This window comes from Leucopleurus acutus, assembly GCF_964270905.1.
Source record: "Leucopleurus acutus genome assembly, chromosome: 2".
NCBI lineage: Eukaryota > Metazoa > Chordata > Mammalia > Artiodactyla > Delphinidae > Leucopleurus > Leucopleurus acutus.
In genome coordinates, this window is record NC_139143.1 from 178,811,812 (window position 1) to 178,832,276 (window position 20,465).

Below are 20,465 nucleotides of genomic sequence, written 5' to 3' on the forward strand. Positions count from 1 at the left end.
TTTAATGGTTCCCTTCTCCCCGTCCCCCACCTCTCCCCCTTACCCCGCCATTTGCCAGGTTAAAGCAGCCTATTTTCGTATACTTGGAGATCAAGCTTCTGTAAAATTCTTGGTTAGGTGTTTTTAGGGCAACTCTTAGTCTGAGACCGGATGGCCGACATGTCTGCTAAGGAGCAGTGGGATGTGATTCAGTTGAACGCCTTGCAGTCTGAAGCCCCAGCCAAACTCTGCTCTCATCTTCATCACATCTTAGCTGTGTGTCCTCGGAGCCTTGACTTGCCCGTCTAGGAGGTGGGCCTGACGACCCTGACCTCGAGAGCTAGAGATCGTGTGTGTGAAGCTTTAGCATAGTACCTGGCTTAGAGGGGCTGCACAGCGTTCTGAGGTCACATCAGATTTGCACGAGTGCAGTGTGGTCAGTGTGCAAATGATAATAAAAACCGTGCTGGTTTCCTGGCTTGAATTGATAACCATCAGATGCCAGAGACTGTTCTAGATGCTTTACACATTTACCACAAGGTTAGTCTTCTGTAGCCCCATTTTACAGATGAAGAAACTGAGAAACTTAATGAGTCGGTCAGAGCCTCACAGCTGATTGGTAAGCAGCAGCGTCAGGGTCCGCAGGCCCATCCAGTCAGAATCCTGCCCTTCTCCTGCCTGCTGGCTCTGCCCGCAGCTCCCCTTCTTTCCCCAAGGAGAAAGAACAGCTTTCTCCTTGTCACTGCAGGTCACCAGCGGACGGCTGCCTCTGAATGCAGATATTGTCACAGTAATTAGCACCAGCAAGACGCTGTTCAGTCTTTACAATAGAGTGTAGCTTTCCCCTTCCCACATTGACAGGGCGTCCTGTTTGGGTGTCTGTGGTTTAAGCCGAGATCCTGACGGAGACGGAAGCGTCCACGGTAATGCTCACGTGGACCCCACCTCCAGGCAGCGGCTGCTGCCACCACCACCCAGCGGCACCGCCGTCCCTGTTTTTTTGTTGTTGTTGGGGGATTGGAGGCGGGGGAGGCTTCCCATTGCTCGCATAAAGGAGTAAGAGCTTCAGAAAGGGTGCAGGGGTGAGGGATGATTCCACCCTCCTCCATTTTTGGGTCAGTGGCCCTCATCAGGCCGGACACTTTTTATTCATTAGTCGGACGGTTCACGGTTGCCCCTTTGCCACATCTGTTGCTGCCTTCCTGGGCCCGTCTCACTCACAATTAAGGTTCATTAGAGACCCTGTCAATCACAACATGCACAGAACCTGCCATAAGAGGCCTCACGCAGGGGCCGTCCAGCCTGTGGCCCCCCTTTGCACATGATCAAACTCTGGATGTGTGGTGAGCAGGAGAAGAGGTATGAATGGCACTTGTGACACTCCAGACTTTCGGGTCCTAGCGGGCCTGTTACCTTCTATGTAATTGAAACCTTCAAGCTAAGAGCAGAATTGATGTTAGAGATGGTGGTGGTAGGAGTTATGTCAGATGGAGGCTTTGGAACAAGTATTTGACAGCAGGCTACTCAGAGGAGAGATTCGAAGCCAAATAACAGAAGAGATTTAATTATCGTTAATCTCCCTGTCCCCTCTTTCTGGAATGTACAGGCACACTTAATTACTGTTGACTGGAAGCTTAAGTAACACTCTGGGTTCAGAACAGAACCCTTTAGGAGATTTGCCCCAGGCTGAAAACGATTATCCTTCACTCGAGTGGGTTTTCCTCTCTTTCTGACTGTGTGTCAAAAACAGTTGGGAGTAGGGATGTGCACCAGGCAATGTAAGTTGCTCACCTACTGCTGCCTCCCCAGCATTTTCCTCCCTGTTTCACTGAGCTTCCTGTTTCTCAGCACTGTGTGTTAGGGAAGCCACATCTCCAAGTTGTGTCACGCAGCAGGGGTTGGCTTAGAGCACTTCCTGTTGATGGTGTGCTGTAATTTTGTACTATTAGCACCCAGGGGCCCTCTGGATTGGAAGCACCTGTGGGCTGTAACCGTGCACGTCCGTATCTCCAGACCCTGCGCAGTGCCTGGCCATGTCTTCGATGCTAAATAAATATTAGTTAACCATCCAATAAACCCGCCCATCCCCGAACTCTGCGAGGGGAGGAGGCATATTATGCTCCCTATGCTGCGTCGTCTGAGGCGGAGAGATGCAGGGAGACAAAGATGCTGTGAAGCTGAGACGTAACACGGGAGACCTCAGCCCCGCGTGCCCAGGGCCGGTGGCCCTGGCAGGTGCCAGTACTCGGAAAGGCGGTAAATCACCTTGAGTGTTTAAGACCACGGGAGTCTGAGCTCGTGGCCTCTGGGTGTGCCCTCAGTTATCCAGGTGACCTTGAGTAGGCGACTTCAGTTCTCTGTGCCTCAGTTTCCTCGTTCATACAAGGAAGCGAATGATAACTTTACCTCATTCTCAAAGAGGGCAGCTGTGAGGACTGAGAAGCGTGGCTCAGGGGCTTGGGGTGGTGTCGGGTTGCAAGTGAGCGCTCAGTATCAGTGCTAACTGCTGTGACAATGAGAAAGAAGATGCTGGCCAGCTCTCCTTGTGGCCGTGATGACAGCAGGTAGTGAGTGGAGGAGGAGTTCAGTGACACAGCAGCTTGAATCCTTGGCCTTGCCCGGTAGAGTTCAGCTGTCCTTTTAAGGTGGAGTATGCCCCTTGCCGGAGTGCTCTGCTTCTCCCAGGGGGCCCGGCCCGTGGGTGAGTGCTTCCTGATCAGGCTCTAGGAGATGCTGCCGGCTCCCCGCCGGGAAGCGGGCAGCGAGGCGGTCTCAGGCCTCCTCAGTCTTGACGCCAGCACCTCTAGTACTTAACCTCGTGGGTCTCGACAGTGAAGGCCTTAGTAAGCAGGCGTGTGACGGCTGGGGGTCCAGGAGAGAGGCAGGCCCCAGCAGCATTGGGTGCGGCTCAGACAGTTGGAGACCAGTGGAGTGCCCCAAGTGGTCACTTGGAAAGAGCGCTGCCCACCCCGTCCAGCCTGTCGGCTGAAGGTGTGTTTATCCTCATGTTAGAGCGGTCCCGTGAACACTCTTGCTGCTACCCCGCCCTAGATCACCGGCTGCCCCTGCCAGCCTCTGGACCTCCGTGCCTATAGCCCCCACCTGCCCCAGCTCGCTTTCTGCAGCCAGAGTAGCCATTCCACACGTGGTGCCGGTCATGATCCTCCGCGGCCCTTCACGGCTCCGCAGTGCCATCAGGGCCGAGCCCAGACAGCGGTCTGGGTTTGAGAACCCTTGATGGGGCCCCGTCCACCCCTCCTGCCTTCCCCACGGCCCCTCTGCTCCAGCCATACTGACCTGCTCTAGGGTCTCCCAGAGGCCCCGTGGCCTGTCTTGTTGGGGCTTTGTCTGTGCCGTCCCCTTTACTGGGAACACGTCTCACACCCACCCTGCTTGTCTGGCAGCCTGCCGCTTGGGCCCCACCCCACCCCCCACTCGCACCCCCCACCTCTTCACCCGGCCACGGCGCTCACCTTTACTCTCGGCGGGAATGGCTTAATTATAGGAATCTGCCACTGCCCACTCAGCTCTCTGAGGGCAGGGATCTCATGTCTGCTCTGTTCACCTTTGTATCCCCAGTGTGTGGCACGTGATGGACACTCAGGGAAGGCTTGTTGGAGCCCCTGCTGAGTGCTAGGGCCTGAGCCGAAGCCCTGGGGTCAGAGCGATAAGTGCAGTGAGGTTTGTCTTCAGAGCTCGCACGGTCATGGGGCGGGAGGGGGAGCAGATACCCAGGTGGATCCACTACAAGGATTCCCACGAGAGGAGCATAGAGTTCTGCGGAAGCACCACTGAGGGGCACCAGGCCCACCCTTGGTGGGTGGGTTTCAGGGAAGGCTCCTCGGCGTAGGTGGAGCCTGAGACAGCCTAACGGGGCTCTAGGAAGGGAACCAGCCAGGCCGAGACTGAGCAGGGGCAGTGTGTTTCCGTCCCGCTCACAGCCCGTGAACCGATGCCCGATGAGCCGTGGGCACCGGCTCAGGCCTTGTGGATCGCTTGCCAAAAGCAGGTGATGGGCACACACTCCGGTTTTGCTGAGGATCAGCTGTTGGTTGCTCCTCAGACTTTCCAGGTGGATGAGGGAAGGGACGGAGATCAATTGACTTCAAGATTAGGGCTGGGAAATGGGCCTTTTTCTTAGGTTACTCCACGTGCCCGTCTGCCTCTGGAAAAGCCCACATCAGCCCTCCCCTGGGAAGCAGTGAGCCTGCTGGCCAAGTGCTTTATGGAGCTGCCAGTGCCACCCGCCTTTATCTTGTCTGATCTCACAGAGACCTGGGACTTTCTGAATCCAATCAGTCAGGCGTTGTGTCAAGTCCGGGCGCCTCCTTTGCAGCTCTGGTCAGTACCAGCTGCTGCCCCTGAGGGAACCCAAAGTAAACTCGTGACTTTCCGCTTTTCCTGAGCTCTTAGATTTTGGTGGTGGAGCGGGCTGCAGAGTCTATACCTTTGTTTCTGGTCCTTGTTGCCCTTACAACTTAAGATGTGGTAGCTCTTCTTGTGACTGCTGGGAATGCTCACACAGGGTGTCCTCCAAGGTAGAGTTGAATTACCTGTGCCCGGTGCTGCACTGAATGTCACCATGTCCCAGAAGAAGAGTATCAGCATGGGTGTCGGCTATTTGGGGAAAACCATTGCTTCTGCTCCCGCCCCTTGGGAGTCCAAGTGGTCCATTTGGATGGAGCAGGGGATATCATTGTTGCATTTTATTACAGATCATTTGCCCAAGTGCAGGATATTTAAGTCCACTGGAAATACTGGTGAGAGTGCTATATAATAACGTGCAGAAATACAGTCCCTAGGTCTGGGCGGGGGGGTGCCCAGGGGTGAGTTTTCCCTTGAGTCATGTTTTTGCCTTAAAACTCCTTGACAGAAGAGCTTTCCTGTGTGCTGTCTGTGGGAAGCACCCTTAGGAAGGAGAAAATCCAGCCTGTCTTCTTCCACAGCCCGGTGGTCCTCTTCTGTTGCTTTAAGGGATCACCAGGACCACTGAAAGGTGGCAAGGGGACAAGACCACGTGCTTCCTTCTGGGTGAGAGTGTCAAGCAAATTGGAGCTTGTTGATTACCCCATTGCTTTCCACATTCTTTCCATTCCCGAGACCACGGGGAGATTTGCCGATGCTCCACAGGCTTTGCAAATCTTTCCCTAATTAAAGGGCCTCCCAGCTGCGTGCATAGCTCTTCTGCCTCAAATCTCTGCCCTTTGGTGTTTGTGTTTAAAATTCCATCTTTCCGAAATGTTTGCCACTCAGCAAGTCTCCTTGAAAGCCCCCGCTCTTGTCTGAGGGAAGTTTTTTTCCTTTTTGGCTTTCATTCTGCCTCTGTGCAATTTAAGTCCCTTTGGAATTGTGTGCACGGATGCTCTTTGGTTATTTGTCGCTGTTAACCTCGTTGTCTGTATCTCACCATGGCACTGGGAGGTGGCAGTGGGTGCTGCTGGTGGCCATGCTTTTGTAACTTCTAGGTGGATGAGGACAAAAGAGCTTCGTCCTCCAGTGCTTCTATTTAATGGGAGCCGTGCTGCAAGGCCAGGGAAGTGCTTCAGAAGGAATCTGACCTAGGGAAGTATCGGGATGTGTTAGCAGGAGGCTAAGCTCCCCCTAGGTGAAGAAGATACCTGGCCCTTGTCAGCTGGAGCCGGAGGCACAATTCATCAGAGATGCACAAAGACCCCTTCCTTGGCCTCGCCCTAACAGAATTCTCCAGTAGAAGGTCTGTCTAGCACCTGCCTTTCAGGAACTGTATGGCATCCTGTTGCTGGGTGGGACTTAGAGAGCAGAGTTTTGTGAAATGCTCGGAGAGCTTCCGTGAAGAGGTCTGAAGAGTCTCTCTCTAAGTTAGATCCTGCCCTCTGGTTGATGAGAAATGCGATACAGGTGAGTTGGAGAGAGACTCCACTTCCCAGGACCAGAAGAGGCAGAAAGCGTTTCCTTTCTGAGGGCCGTCAGGAAGCCCTGCGAAGGCTGGCAGGCACTGGCCCTGGAGTGGGAGTGCCCAGGTCACGCCCTTAGAGCATGTCTAGTTTGGGAGAGAGATTTAAACCCTTGAGCAGAGCGTGGCACACTCAGCCCGCTTTCCCCAGCCTTGGAAGTCGGCCAAGAACAGGGTCAGTGAGGAGCAGCTGCGGGTCCTGCCGGCTCTGGGTTGAGGCCACCCGGCAGGAGCCTCAGATCAGTGAAGGGGACACTCAAGTTGATAAAGGTCTGTGCCATGGGGAGCAGGAAATCTGGGCTTCCCTTTAGGGAATAGAACTGGGGCAGGGGCCTCTGGGTGCAGGAGAGCACTCCTGGAAGAGAGAAGGGGGGTGGTAATTTGGCTTTTACAAATAGAGAACTTTCCTAAGAATTTTAAATTTGAACTGGAATTCAGGAGAGAAGCGCATGCAGTCACAAGCATTCTTCTTCCCCTGTCGTGGGTCATTCACGTGTGTGCACCTTGGAGACAGGCCCAGGGCTTAGTCAGTTTGAGGTCTCACCAGGTACCTTGCTCAGTAGACATTTTGTTTTAGGAAGAACGTCACAAACTTTTTTTTTAGAACGTCACAAACTTTTGATGAGTTCATACAGCCATATCCTGGATGGTCGTAGACATGATAAGTAAATAAACGAAGTCTTGCGCTATGAAACTTCGTAGGATCTTAACACTGAAATGAACCTTACTGGTCATCTAGTCTAGTGGTTTTCAGACATTTTAAAAATTAGTGGAGCCCTCTTTTCAAACTAAATCTTTTTTTTAATAAAGTTTTTTTTGGGGACTGCGTTGGGTCTTCGTTGCTGCGTGCGGGCTTCCTCTAGTGGTGGTGAGCGGGGCTACTCTTTGTTGCAGTGTGTGAGCTTCTCACTGCAGTGGCTTCTCTTGTTGCAGAGCACAGGCTTTAGGCACGTGGGCTCAGTAGTTGTGGCACACGGGCTTAATTGCTCCGCGGCATGTGGGATCTTCCCGGACCAGGGCTCGAACCTGTGTCCCCTGCATTGTCAGGCGGGTTCTTAACCACTGCGCCACCAGGGAAGCCTCAAATTAAATCTTACAGCAAACTTGAATGGATCATGTTGGGCCCAGACGTCCCCTCTTACTCTTTTACCACCTTGAGCCCCACCAAGTGCCGCTCCTCAGCCTTGGAGAACCATGACATCCATCTTGTTCAGTTTGGGTCCATTTTATTTATTTATTTTTTTTAAGATTTTTTTGTTGTGGACCATTTTTTTAAAATAGACCTTTATTGGAGTATAATTGCTTCACAGTACTGTTAGTTTCTGTTGCACAACAAAATGAATCAGCCATATGCATACTCATGTCCCCATATCCCCTCCCTCTTGAGCCTCCCTCCCCTCCTCCCTATCCCACCCCTCTACGTCATTGCAAAGCACGGAGCTGATCTCCCTGTGCTATGCGGCTGCTTCCCACCAGCCAACTATTTTACATTCGGTAATGTATTTACGTCGATGCTACTCTCACTTCGCCCCAGCTTCTCCCTCCCACCCCGTTTCCTCAAGTCCATTTTCTGTGTCTCCTTCTTTATTCATGCCCTGCAACTAGGTTCATCAGTACCATTTTGTTGGGGTTTTTTTTTTTTTGATTCCATATATATACGTTAGCATACGGTATTTGTTTTTCTCTTTCTGACTTACTTCACTCTTTATGACAGACTCTAGGTCCATCCACCTCACTGCAAATAACTCAATTTCGTTTCTTTTTATGGCTGAGTAAATATTCCATTGTATATATGTGCCACGTCTTTATCCATTCGTCTGTTGATGGACATTTACGTTGGTTCCATGTCCTGGCTATAGTAAATAGTGCTGCAGTGAACATTGTGGTACGTGTCTCTTTTTGAATTATGGTTTTCTCTGAGTATATGCCCAGTAGTGGGATTGCTGGGTCATATGGTAGTTTTATTTTTAGTTTTTTAAGGAACCTCCATACTCTTTTCCATAGTGGTTGTATCAGTTTACATTCTGCTGTGGACCATTTTTAAAGTCTTTATTGAATTCGTTACAATAATTGCTTCTGTTTTGTGTTTTGTTTTTTTGGCCCCGAGGCATGTGGGATCTTAGCTCCACGACCAAGGATCGAACCCACGCCTCATGCATTGGAAGGCTAAGTCTTAACCACTGGACCGCCGGGGAAGTCCCTGGTCCATTTTAGAGATGAGGAAACTGAGGACCAGGGCAGCTATGGCTCATCTGGTGATCTAGCCCCACTTCACTGAAGACCCACCTCTGGCTTCCAGGCTGGTGATGCATCCCTACCATGTGCTGCATTAATTTATTCTCACGTAGAAAGCTCTGGGTTGTAAGGGTCATTAGCCAGAGAGATACAAGAGTGAAGAGAAAGATAACCCTGCCCCTGGTTCCTGATGCCCGGAGTCACTTTTTACTAACCTGAAACTTAGGACATGTAACATATTCTTATCTGCTGGAAACCCCAATTAATTTTTTTGTATTTGCATTGAACTTACAGTTCCCTGGAATATGCCTGTGCTCTCTGCATGGAATATTCTCTTTTTTTTTTTTTTTTAAACAATAGAGATAAAATTGTGATTATGTAGATACAATTCACATACTATAAAATTCACCCTTTTAAAGCATGCAGGGGCTTTTCAGCATCTTCACAGAGTTGTGTGGCCGTCAGTATTCGGCGTTCCACGCTGCACTCCTTTGAGCAGATGGGCACTCCTGCCTCTCAGTCCCGCCGGCTTCTCTGTGACCTCTTCTGCCACATACGTGCTTCAGTTTTTATAACTGAGCTCAGGTGTTAGCTCCTCAAGACATGTACCCCGGCCTCCCCTGCTCCTCTTCCCCTCCAGAGAAGCTCTGGGCAACCCCCCTCGTTTCCATAGCATCCAGTACTTCCCCGGTCCAGGGCACAGAGCACGCTGGGGCTTCCCTTGTGCCCCGCTCTCTCCTATTAGACTTTGAGGATGGGACACTGTATTTAATCCTTCATACGTTAGGTAGGTTTTCTCTGGAGGGTTTGGGTTTTACTTCCCAATGAGCCAAAGTGGAGAAACAGAGGAGCTCTTGATCCAGGAAGACACAGACAACGAAGGGGAGACATCCATTACTCCTGAGCGGATCTGCCTGTTTCCCCAATAGGAAGAGTTGCAGATTTTTCTTTGGCCGTGAGTGGTCGTTTTCTCTGGCTGACTTGGTGAAATTAAAACAAAACCTTGATGAGACATCCATCCAGTGGAAGGAATCCAGTGTGAAACGTTGTGGCCAGCCAGCCAGGATGATTTTTGTGCTAAGGGGGGAAGAAAAGCCACCGACTTGTTCTGGGTGTCCCTCACGTTAACGTGGCACATCAGTGCTGGCCCCCACCCCTGCTCAGACTCACGTGCCACACACGTGCTCGCACGGCATGAAGGGTTCCACTTGAAAGGGGCCAGCAGCACCACTGGGATTTTGGTGGACTGTTGCACCGTCTGGGTTGTTTAGAAGTCTGTGGTCTTGAGAGCTTGGAGAGACTATATGGTGGAAAGACCCAGGACTGTGGCATGTGACTCAGTGGTTGCGTGGCTCTGAGCCTCGGCTGCTGCCTCACGAGGTCTTTGGCCTCCCGGGGTGGCTCTGAGGAGTCCTGGGGTGGGATTGCATGGGTTTCCTTGAATTCTGGCTCTGCCACCTGCGAACTGTGTGACCTTAGCCAAGTTATTATACTTAACCTCCCTGTGCCTCAGTGTCGTCATCTATAAATTATGAGAACTTGGCATAAATTGGGATAACAGTAGCACCACTGCTTCATACAGGGTTGCCACGATGATAAAATGAAGATGTGTGTTCCGTGCTTAGAAGAGTGTCTCATGCATAGCAGGCACTTCAAAAAAAAAAAAAAAGGTTTGCTGTTGTTAGGATAATCGCTTTAATAACACTAATAACACTAAAACGGTGATACTAAAACAGATGGACCCTCTGTCCGGCCCATGAAGTTACACTGTCTTTGCAAAAAGACCATGTGATAAACAAGTTGTTTTAATGTATTTTCCCAGAAAGATTTGAGGTGATTTGTAAGAATGCACCCAATGCAATAATGCTTTTAACACAGCCTGAGAAAGCAGGACCACAGGCCATTCGGGAAGAGATCTCCACTCTGTCCACGCATGCCTTCCTCGCATAGGGGAGGCTATAGGCCCAGCTTCAGGAGGCGCCTGCATGGAGTGTGAGGGGCAAGGGCCGGCCCCACAGGTCCTCGCAAGGTGGTGGTCCACACCCCAGGGAAGGTGCAGGAGCTCGAGTCTGCATCTGCCCTGGGAGGCCCTTGGTCACAGTGATGCGGTGCCGCCCCAGGTCATCACCCTCTCACTCTCACCCTCACCCACCCAGCTGGTCCCTAGTCCAGCTCTCGGAGAGGCACTGAAGAACATTGGGGGGGCGCTTCCCACTGAGACAGACATGGGCTTCAAAAGGTCAGAGCTCCACCTGAGTGGCCCTCCTTTTCCACAATTCAACCACGGTCCCACCGGCATTTAGGAAGCCCTGCCAGCCTTACGCTAGGCCCAGGGCCGTCCAGACATCTCATCCCTGCCCTGAGGAAAGACACCCCATCCCGAATCCATGCGGCCCGGGGCCCAGTCTTATATAGAGCGGCAGGGGCATAGCCCGTAGATGAGAGGCATCGCCTTCGCTAAGGAAGCTTTGGGCATGCGTAGAAGAGGACCTTGAAGAATAACTGGGGGTCACTAGGTAGCACCAGGAGAAGGGCAGGCGATCCTGGTGGAGAGACTGTCAGGATGTCTGCTGGAGGGGTGACTGAGGGGATCGTGGGAGAGCCGCGGGGCTGCGGCGGAGGCTGGGCCCAGGCCGGGTCGGGGAGCTTCCCCCCCGCGGCCGTCCAGGCTGAGGCAGTTGGCTGCCCCGTGTGCAGCAGCTCCTGAAAGCGGCCTGGTGGCTGCGCGAAGCCCTCAGGAGCCAGTGCACATGACTTAGACCCAGTGAGTTTTCTGCCTGTGGCTTCTTAAAGGTGCTTGTGTATCGTGCCCTATCCCTCGGGGACCAGCCCTTCCTTCATTAAGAGGCGCGGGTGGCTTAGAAAGACCCCAGCTTCTCTCGGCGCAGACACAGGTGATGCGGTCGCTCCTGGCCAGGGAACAGTTAATTTAATTAGGCTCCAAGCACCTGGTTCGTCCCCTTCGGGAAGCGTAGGGTTACACGTGGACAACAGGAGCCTTGTGTGTGCCCCTGGATGACCCACATGTAGTGATTTCAATTTCCTCTTTCAGTTTGTCTTCTCTTTGTCCTGCCCCCTCCTGACCCTTCTTTAGAAAAGGCTTCTGGCTTCTTACTCCAGCCTGCAAGCTTCTAGAAGGCAAAGCTTTGGGGTATGAATGGCTGAAACCCAGCCCAGGAAGTTTGCCTTTGTTTATTATTTATCTCTGGGGTGGTTTGGGGCACCTGCCTCAGAAAAGAGCGGCGGGAGGCTTATTGTTTCTTGAGAAAGCTCTTTGTTGTTAATGGCACATGAAAAATTGATTTCTAAGCAGAATAGAACATGTGTTGGTCAGAAACGCTTTCCTAATGTTGGCAGCTTCCCATGTGTTAGACCCTCAGTGATGAGACCCGGCTGGCAGTATGTGACCCTCAGGAGCCCGTGCCGGTGGCCCGAATCTGAGGGGCACTGTTCGCACACGTTATGGTGTTGCCAAAATTGGGAGATTGCTTCCTACACTTGTCGTGTACATTTAACCATGTTCTCCTTAAAAGCGCATTTTATAATTCACAGTCTTCAAGTGAAGAAAACGGTCTGAACTTGTACTTAAAGTATACTGTTCTCAGAGTCCAGTGATAGCTTAATTAGAAGAGAGGCCGGATCTGAAACACGAGGAGGGCCGGCAGCCCTGGGGTCAGGCTGTGCTGGGTGGTGGCGCTGGCAGTGTCGCGGGTCCCTGCCCACAGCGCAGGAGTCGGAGTGGGCGGGCAGGGACCGTGCAGCCCCTGAGTTCCCCCCGATTCTCTTCCTTCTCCACCCCCTCTCCTCGGAGCCCCACTGGAAGGGGGTGTGGGAGCGGAAGCCGCTCGCTTTGCCAGCCCAGCGGGGCCTGTGCTCTGGAATCGCTGGGTCAGAGTCTGGAACTCAGAGTCCAGTTCTGCCCTGCCCCCACCTTGCCACCTGTGTGAGGCGCTTCCCTGCACTTGGGTTTTCCCATCCACATGGTGGGGAGGGTGGGGTCCTGGAGGGTGAGCAAGGTCCCCTGGGCTCCCCCTCCACTTCCTCAGGCAAACCCTCTGAGTGGGTTTACAGGACGGGGTGAGGTGTCCCCAGTGCGGGGCACGCACACTCGGAGAGGCGTTACATCAGTTCACTTGGAAACTCTGCTTCCAGGGCCCAAGGTGTTTCTGGTGACAAGTAAGGTCCTGGTAACAAAGCTTCCGCTGGGCTGGGACTTCCCTGGTGGTCCATTGGCTAAGACTTCGCGCTCCCAATGCAGGGGGCCCGGGTTCCATCCCTGGTCAGGAAACTAGATCCCGCATGCCACAACTAAAGATCCCGCATGCTGCAACCAAAGATCCTGCACGCTGCAACTAAGACCCAGCACATCCAAATAAATAAATATTTAAAACAACAACAAAAAAGCTGCTGCTGGGCAGTCGTGGGGAGGACTTTGTTTCCTCCACCCCGATCGGGAGGGTGGGGCTGGGGGGGATCCCTCATCTCCCATAGGCTCCAGAGGCCGCCTGGGCCCACGTTCACAGATGGGTCTTCAAGTGCATCCTTCTTAAACCTGGGAGTCTGGGGAGGAGGTGGGAGGGAGGCTTTAAGAAGTTTTATGAACAACAGTGTACTGGGGCTTGCCATCACATTTAAAGGGGCCCACAGGCACTGCTCCACCTGGCCGAGGATTGCAGCACACAGATGCTTCTCTCTTCTACTCTCCTCGGGGTGGGGGCGGGGGGAGCCTGGGGCCGGCTCTTCGGTCCCATCACAGTGCCTCTCCTTTCCTCCACTCACATGTCAGCTCCGTCCACCTCCTAGACCGCCGAATCCCTGCAGTCCCCCTGCCATCCCCATCAGGTCCACGTCACAACCCTCGCCACTCTCAGGATGGCTCCTCGTGCCTTGTCTGTTTCCAGCAGCTGGAGCGTGCTTTGGGAGAGCAGGGCCGTGCCCGTCCATCTCGTCTGCCACTGAATCCATGGCACCTGATGGGTGCCTGGGGGTGGGCAGTCAGGATCTACTGAGGTAGGTGTTGTAGCCCCCAGTTCTGAGGTTTAGGAAGGTTACACTCAGCCAGGAAGTGGCAGACCAAGGATTCGAACTTGTGTTTGATTTTGAGTTTGGTGTTTTCCAGAATGCCACCCTGTAGGTTGTGTTTCTGACACAGGCATGTGTGTCACTGAAAGCACTCTCCTTATTTTCTTTTTAAATTTTTATTAGAGAAAAGCAGGGAAGGTTTGGGGCCTTGGAAAAAATAAAGGGAACGGATTGTAAGCAGAGACCTCTGCTGGTCATGGGGAGGGAGCCCGGCATCCTGATACTTTGCTGTCTGCCGGGGAGTGAGGCCAGCCAGCGCTCTGCCCAGCCATGGTTTCAGCAACGTTACTCATCTGAGTGTGCGACCCAGCGAACACGGTCTGTTTTCGATTCTTATCTCTCTGGTGGCGGGCTCTCAGCCAGCGGGCAGATCAAAAGACGGAATGTGTTCGTTTGGCCATTTTTTTAAAAAACCGAGGTACAAGGGTGCATTTCTTAAAGACGAGGGCGCCGTGGATTAGATTATCCATGGAGTTGAACTGGTCTGGCTTTTGTGCTTTTTTAAGGGTTCATCTCAAGTTTCTTTTTCTGGTTGAACAATTTTTTTCAACATTAATAACTAATGGAGAAGGGGAAGAGGCAAAGTAGAACCATATGGTGGCCCAAACACAAACCTCACTTGTGGCCGGAAACTTCTGATTTGTATCTCTTTTCATGTGATCAGCTGTTGGGCTAGATAGTAGAAAAGGATTCAGTTTGAGGCAACAGTAAGAGTGAATGTAATTTTTATTTAGTTATTTTTTATAGCTTTTTAAAAAATTTATCTGGCTGTGTCGGGTCTTCGTTGCAGCGTGTGGGATATTTAGTTGCAGCGTGCGGGACCTTTAGTTGTGGCATACGAACTCTTAGCTGCGGCATGCAGGATCTAGTTCCCTGACCAGGGATCGAACCCGGGTCCCCTGCATTGGGAATGCAGAGTCTTAGCCACTGGACCACCAGGGAAGTGGAAGTCCCTGTAATTTTTATTTTTTTAACCCAGATATACTGTATGTCACATGTCTTTTCTTAGACATTGGCTAGTAGATGTGTGACTTGGGGCAAGTTACTTCTCTAAGGCCCTGTTTTGTCACCCCTCCCCCTTTATTTATTTGGCTGCAACATGCGGCATGTGGGATCTTAGTTCCCTGACCAGGGATCAAACGCGTGTCCCCTGCAGTGGAAGCGCGGAGCCCTAACCACTGGACCACCAGGGAATTCCCTCGCCCTTCTTTAAATAGGGCCAGTAACCATATCTATATGCAGGGCTGTTTTGAGGATTAGAGGAGGTGATGCAGGCTCTTTTCTTCCTGGCTGCTTGAAGATCAGCCGCCGTCATGCCATCACGAGCAACGCAGTAACTGTCCGGACCAGGAAGTTCATGACCACCCGACTACTTCAGCAGGAACAAGTGGGCACTGATGTCCTTCGTCCTGGGAAGGCAACAGTGCCTAAGACAGAAATTTGGGGAAAACTAGCCAAAATGTACAAGACCGCACCAGATGCCACCTTTGTGTTTGGGCTCAGAACCCACGTTGGTGATGGCAAGACAACTGGCCTTGGCATGATTTACGATCCCTTGGGTCACGCGAAGCAGGATGAGCCCAAACACAGGCTGGCAAGACATGGCCTGTACGAGAAGACCTCAAGAAAGCAGCGAAAGGAGCGCACGAGCAGAATGAAGACGGTCCTGGGGACTGCAGAGGCCAGTTTGGTGCTGGCAAAAAGAAGTCAGCTGGAGATCAGACAGCAGAAGGGGTAAAGATTCTGCGGTGGGTGTGCAGATTTGTCGTGAGAGAATTAATAAAGTAAGACCCTTTACGTGAAAAAAATAATCAAAAAATCAAGGCGGCGACGCACGTAGAGTTTACGCGGTGCAGTGCCTGGCACCCCCGCCCCCTCCTGGTGACCTTCTCTTTATTCTCGTTATCGTTAAAGGGTCACCTGAGGCAGTAGCTCGTGGCATGCTAGCCCCTCTCCTGCCTCTGCCTTCTGGGTTTTTTCCTCTCCCTGCCCTACTTCACTTTATTCCTGTTTCACCCGATCTTTCCTGTGGCCCTGTGGCCCCATGGGCACTCGTGAGCCAGCTGGTGGTACCGGTGGTGAAGGGCGAGGCGGTCCCTGCTCCCTGGGGTGTGGCCACAGAGGGGCAGTGGAGAGACCGATGGAGGCGTGAACTTCACCACCAGAACAACGGCAGGAACGCTGTCTTGGCCAGTGCAACGTTGTTTAGTATGCCACGTCACTTGGAATTAGGTTTAAATCCCCCCAACAGCTTGGATTGGTCTGACACCTTTGGTGTTATATGAACATTCCTTACAAAGGCTGTTAAGCAGGTCAGATGGGCAGTTTGGACAGAAACTGTCCAGCCCTCGGATGGTCGACACCAAGCACATGTTCTCGCCAGAGGCCCTCCTTGGGTCCCGAGGCAGCGGAGCCTATGACACTCACATCCTGGAGTGAACTCCCGGCTTTGTTTGGACCTGTCCTTTCATTTAAATTGCTGTGCAAACTTGTGATCCATGAGACTTAACGTGATTTCTTCCACTGTTCTAAGCATTTGACGTGACTAGGAGGTGGGGTGAGGTTGGGTCTGTACTGTGACCCTACATCATAGGATTGATACCCGCTTCCACCAGCACGCCAGAGCACCCGCCAGTGTGTGCGTCACTGGCCCAGGTCTGGAGGACCGGCCTCTGCGGGCACCCACCGAGTCAGCGCTCAGTGAAGAACGTTAAGTCTTAAGGAAGGAGTAACCTGATAGTTGAGGCCAGTGTTAGAACAGCCGTCCCCAGAGCATTTAGGATTCAGTTGATATCATCGTCACTGCAGGAATTCCAAAGAGTGGGGGCATCTTGATAAGGAAGTTGGAGTTTGGTCTGGGCCCTGAAGGGTGGTAGGATTTAAGACTATATGGGGATCGGTTGCCAGTTTTTTTGTGTGTTGTTGTTGTTGTTGTTGTTACTTGTTGTTTTTGCGATACGCAGGCCTCTCACTGTTGTGGCCTCTCCCGTTGCAGAGCACAGGCTCCGGACGCGCAGGCTTAGCGGCCACGGCTCACGGGCCCAGCCGCTCCGCGGCACGTGGGATCTTCCCGGACCAGGGCACGAACCCATGTCCCCTGCATCGGCAGGCCGGACTCTCAACCACTGCGCCACCAGGGAAGCCCAGGTTGCCAGTTTCAACAACCAATATATGTCATGTGTAAACTGGAGACATACTAAAACATTATTCATTATGTATCTGAAATACAAATTTAACTGGCCAAATGCATTGTTTTATCCAGCAACCCTAAATGGGGAGGATTTTTAAGTGGAAGAACGCATGTGCAAACTCGCATGTCTAGCAGCACTGAGTAGGACAGTGTGGTGGGTTGAGAGGGTTCAGGCAGAAGTGCAGGGGTGGGAAGGGGGTGGGAGCGAGACGGATTGGCGGTGGTGCCAGATCATGACTAACGCGCCCATGGCAGCTGCTCTGGTGCGGATCCGCGAGCACACTGTGTAGTCCACACCTCTCGTTCCACATGACGACAATAATGTTATTTTTACAGAGCATTTTATCTTTGATCAAAGAAACAGGAGTGGTGGAGGGAAACAATACAAGGATATGGCCCAACTTGGGAGTTTATCCAAAAGGCGAAAATTGTACCTGCTGGGGTGGAGAATCATCCAGCCGTATCACAACCAGGTGCTTTTCGTGGTGGGGCGAGTCATCCGTCATCCATGAACTCTCTGTGTTCTTCTGTGCACAGCCGGAGCTTTGTGAGTTACAGTTCAGATGTATGTTTTCCTTAGGTTGGTTAGAACCTGGCCGTAGATTTTGCAGAGTCCAGGCACAGGTCTTCAAGGGTGGCTGGATCTGGGTGCTCAGGTACTATCTCCACGGCCCTGCAGTGCTCAGAAACACAGGGAGGTACTCTCCCGCTGCCTGCTGCAGCCCAGGCCCTGCACCCCCAACCCAGCTGCCCTGGCAGAAAGGAGGTGAGCCGTGTATCCCTCCATCGCCCCTGGAGAAGACTCTTCCCTGCATATGCCAGGGGCTGAGGCCCTCTCGTTGCCCATGCGTGGTGGTGGAGTAGAGATCAGCCTTGCCCAACCATATGGTGTGAGGAGCTTTGTGACCAGAAGAATAGGAAAGGAGGCTGGGCAGGCAACAGGAGTGGCCATTGATGACAGCTGGTACCACGGATCGGCCCCTTGCGCCGTTGCCTTAATCTGCGTTGTCTGTGCTTCGAAGGACGTGAGTTACAAAGTGGGGAGTGGAGTCCCTCCTGGTCCTTTATGCTGGCCTTGAAAGTACCCAGATCTGCTTGGACAGGTAGGGAGGGCTGGATCCCATTTTCTAGAAAAGTGGCTGCCACATTTTTTGATTTCACAGGCCAGAGACATTTAAAAGTTAAGAGGAGGAATAGGTCATTGGTTGTGAACCTTTAGAACAAAAACAAGACCTATCGTTTCATCAAGTTACGGACACCTTAACACCAAAAAAAGAAAAAAAAAGGGCATTCTCAAAGGATGAATACGTTTAACCATATGAAGAACCTAATAGTGTCTTGATTAGAGGCTTTCTTTACCTGAATTATTTGCGCTGAAGCAGTGAGGCTCTTACAGTGGCCCAGCAGCCATCTGTGTCTGATGCAGCTCACCTGCTGTGTTTGCCAAATGAACAACCTCGGGCCCAGCCCAGGTCTCCATGGCTAGTTAACAGCTGAGCAGGGGCTCGAACCCAGCTCTCTCAGTTCTGTCTCGCACTGCGCTGTGCTCCTTGGGGTCGTATAGTAACACGGACGCCAGGACTTTCACTAAAACTCCCGCTCTCTCTGTCTGCTGCTGTGGAACCACATCACAGGTCATATTCCTGGTTGGAGCCACAGTGAAATTGTCATTGGTATCCATCAAAGTTTAGTTCTTGACTATACACTCTTTGGGTGAAGATCCTTGCTACACACCAATTTATTAATTTAAAAACAAAGCCGAGGGCTTCCCTGGTGGCGCAGTGGTTGAGAGTCCACCTGCCAATGCAGGGGACACGGGTTCGTGCCCCGGTCCGGGAGGATCCCGCATGCCGCGGAGCAGCTGGGCCCATGAGCCATGGCCGCTGAGCCTGTGCGTCCCGAGCCTGTGCTCCGCAACGGGAGAGTCCACAACAGTGAGAGGCCCGCGTACCGCAAAAAAATAAAAAATAAAAATAAAGCCGATTGGCGTTTAGGAGGCTCCGTATTGTAAAACTCCTCCCTTCCTCCTTCCCACATACGTCAAGCACTTGCTCTGTGTCAGGCACTGCCCTGGGCACTGAGGATTCAGCGGTGAACAGGATCAAAGCCCTCGCCCTGGTAAAACCTACATTCTAGGGAGAGAGACATGACCACAAATCAATTTAAAAAATCATTTCAGTTAGTATAAGTGCTGGGAAGAAATTATTGAAATGCTTTCGGTCCATGAATTAGCCTCTTGGATAGGGGTGAAGTCAAGCCTGTTTATACCAAATCCCATTATCTTATAAGCTTCTCCTGTTGCGGGACTTAGCCACCCGCAACAGGACTGGCGGGAAAGGGTCAGCATGGCTCTGGGCAGAACTGGATCTCAATGGTGCATTTTCATCCAGTGCCTGGGGCAGTACAGCAAATTCAGGTGCAGTCTAGGCTGGGGCTGCTGTCTAGGCCGGAGCTGCCGTTCAGACCGGGGGTGCCGTCCAGGCTGGAGCTGCAGGCTGAGAATGACAGGCAGCAGTGGTGTTGGGGACCGAGGGGGAGCAGGGGCATCAGTGCGTCGGTTCCTGATGTGCACACGTTGCCCTGCGCTGGACGCTACGCTGGGTGCTGAATGTATCATCATTACATGCAATCCCCAACCGGGTTGGTTTTTCTTATCCCCACTCTACAGGTGAGGAAATGCAACTTGGTAGAGAAGTAAAGTGACTTGCCCCAGGCCAGGAGGCCAGTGAGTCGTAGAGTCAAGAAGTCTAACTTCAGAGCGTGTTTGCTTGGTCTTTACGTAATACTCCAGGATAAATTAGGCCAGTAGTGTCAGGGCCCCAGCCAGTTAGAATGGCGTTCTAGGCAAAAGTCAGGGCCCAACAAGTAAGGCAAGGAATCAGCCCAACAGAATAGTGATGCCAGGGAAAGGCTGTAAAGTGATAGGCGGGCACAGAGGTGCCCAGGGCCCTCGCACTTGGCCAACGACAGGAAAGCAAGGCCACTTCAAATCCCAGCTGCCTTGGGTGGAAGCTGTTACAATCTTCCTTGCCTTGATCTGGCCTTTTTTTCCCAGGTGAAGGGCGCCATAGCTGAGCAGGGGCTGGGTGGGAGGGGGTCGTTTCCCAGCAGACTGTGCCTTTGGCCTGTGCTCTTCTTCCTCTTAGCTGTCTGCTAAACCAGAGTTCCGGTCAGAGGGGGAGACACCTCTCTCTACTGCTTTCTTCTTGTGTGGGCCTTGGGCAACCTCATGACTCTGGGCCTCAATTCTCTAATCTCTAAAACGGGGATAATAACTACTTCACAGGATGAGTGTGAGCTTCCGATAGTTTCCATCTGTAAAGGGCCCAGCATAGTGCATGATACGTGGCAGACGCTTGGTATTCTCAGCACCAGGACTAACTGAACACAGCCCCATTTTTGTTTGTATGTCTTTCTGCTTGGGGAGGTGGGTACACAGATGGGTGTTGCATCCAGAAGGAGTTCTGACATAAGCACGTTGTCGACAGGGGTTAATGATGTGTGTGTCTCGTGTCGGGCGGCTGGCTGCCCGGTGCTGCTCGGTGTATGAGAAATGGCTGTGAGTCACCAGGCAGGGTCACCATCTCACAGGTGTGCCAGACAGCGCCTTCCAGGCTGAGTCCGGAGGCACCCCCCCATCAGCAGAGATGCCTCGAGAAGCCCACAGAGGCTGTTGGTCTCCGAGGTGACCGTGTCCCCATCCGTGCCTCTCTGGTGGTGGCGGGGGCCTTCCGGGGGAGCACGGGAACTGCTGTGACTGGCCACCCCTCTGCTGAGCTGCTCTTCGGGTGTCTTTGCCACATGATTTAACTTTTCCATTTGGAAGGGTTATTGGTGCAGTTGGCAGCCACTCGTCGGGTAAACGATACGGTGGGGCCTCCGTAAACCCGGGCCCATGAAATGAATAAGTCAGCACATTGAAAATATAGCATGGAAGTGACTCAAGCCTGAAGGAATCCATTTTGGAGAGTGCTGCCCTCCCTTCCTGGAATATTTCGGTGGAAATTGATGTTTGAGTTGGGAGGAGGAGGCCAGAGGCCTGGTTCC

At 52.4% G+C, this 20,465-nt stretch overlaps 1 protein-coding gene and 1 pseudogene across 3 annotated transcripts in view; both read left to right on the forward strand.

Annotated features, from left to right (window-relative positions):
• The window catches only part of CAPZB (capping actin protein of muscle Z-line subunit beta), a gene marked incomplete at its 3' end in the record, with an annotated part of 135,299 nt that overhangs the window by 72,636 nt on the left and 42,198 nt on the right, over nucleotides 1–20,465 (forward strand). The window lies entirely within an intron of this gene.
• On the forward strand, nucleotides 14,586–15,667 carry LOC309958277 (small ribosomal subunit protein eS24-like; annotated as a pseudogene). The gene is made up of 2 exons: nucleotides 14,586–14,976; nucleotides 15,541–15,667. The product of its transcript is annotated as a small ribosomal subunit protein eS24-like (transcript).